This window comes from Aplysia californica, unplaced genomic scaffold (assembly GCF_000002075.1).
Source record: "Aplysia californica isolate F4 #8 unplaced genomic scaffold, AplCal3.0 scaffold00390, whole genome shotgun sequence".
NCBI lineage: Eukaryota > Metazoa > Mollusca > Gastropoda > Aplysiida > Aplysiidae > Aplysia > Aplysia californica.
The window spans coordinates 556,454-557,720 of record NW_004797660.1 but is presented as its reverse complement, the minus strand read 5'-3'; the positions used below and the strand labels follow the sequence as shown (position 1 = coordinate 557,720).

Sequence of the window (1,267 nt, the reverse complement as noted above, 5' to 3'; positions counted from 1 at the left end):
AGAGAGAGAGAGAGAGAGAGAGAGAGAGATTGTCTGTTTGTTTCTTTGTTGGTTTGCTTGAGTATAGAAAAGAACATCGACACAAAAACAGTCATTTAACTTAAGGCAAGAAAAAGCAAGACAGACAGACAGACAAGAGGAATAGAAGGAAAGAACAGATTCTGAAGAAGGACTTACCAGTAGCAGACTAAAACATCACGCAGGAGGGGGAGAATGAAGGGGAGGGGTAGAGAGTCAGAGAGAGAAAAAACATAAAAATGCCGCAAGTGTAAACTGAGAAACACACATTAAGAGACGGGCAGGGAAAACAGAAATACACATGGACAGGATATGGAGATAAAAAGAAAAAGAGAGTGGAATCTGGGGACGGGAGAGAGGGTGAGTGAGTGAGAGAGAGAGTAGTCAGTGGGTGAATGAGTCTGAGAGAGACGGAGAGACAGAGAGTAATTGCTAATGACCAGATGATTGCCCTTTATCTCTCTCAATATCAGCTGTCTAAATTAGGTCCTAATACATGTTAATACCTCGTTACTTCCAAAAACTATTCACTTCACCGTAACCCACAGGAAATATTCCACAGAGGGAAAGGAAGGACAAAACAAAGAGGGGGGGGGGTAGAAAAGACAAGATAAGACAAAATAGAAAAAGTTGTGTGTTATGTAGTTAGGACTTCTCGCTCGAGCAGAAGCACACCAACACATTAACGGTCATTTCGGTGCTGGGAGGAAGAAAGACGGACAGAAACAAACGAGGGAAAGTAAAGCTATCTGTGTAACCTATTTCTTCTTTCCCAAAAGTACATGTAGATCTATACGTTGTGTACAACACAATAACATCGCCAGAGTCCAGAGCAGTATTATGTTTAGTGTCTTCGCTTTTCGGCGAGAGTTTGGTTATAAAGAAAGGACTCAACACAATCACGGTCCTTTAGAGCCTGCGGAAAGCTGGGAAGCAAGAAAGGCTGACAGCAACAAAAGAGGGAAAGTAAATAAAAGACTAAAGGACCTATCAGCCAGTGGCGCTCTCCAATCACCCGTCTTTGACATACATACAGTACCGGCCCACATTTCGGACAAAACAAATAGACTAAAGCTTCTCTAATATCCTTGTTGTTACAGTTATTGTTTGGTTTTAGTAAGAGTGTTACGGCACTTACAACACAATAACGTCATACAAGTGCTGAAGATTAGGGATTTTAGAAGAGAGCGATAAACACAAGAAAGGAGGGGAGATAAGGACGATAGATGAAGCAAACCACACCAGAGCA

General features: G+C 41.9%; 1 protein-coding gene across 1 annotated transcript in view; it reads right to left on the bottom strand.

The window, feature by feature from the left end:
- LOC101857965 (choline transporter-like protein 2) overlaps positions 1–1,267 on the bottom strand; it is a gene marked incomplete in the record, with an annotated part of 63,750 nt that overhangs the window by 52,792 nt on the left and 9,691 nt on the right.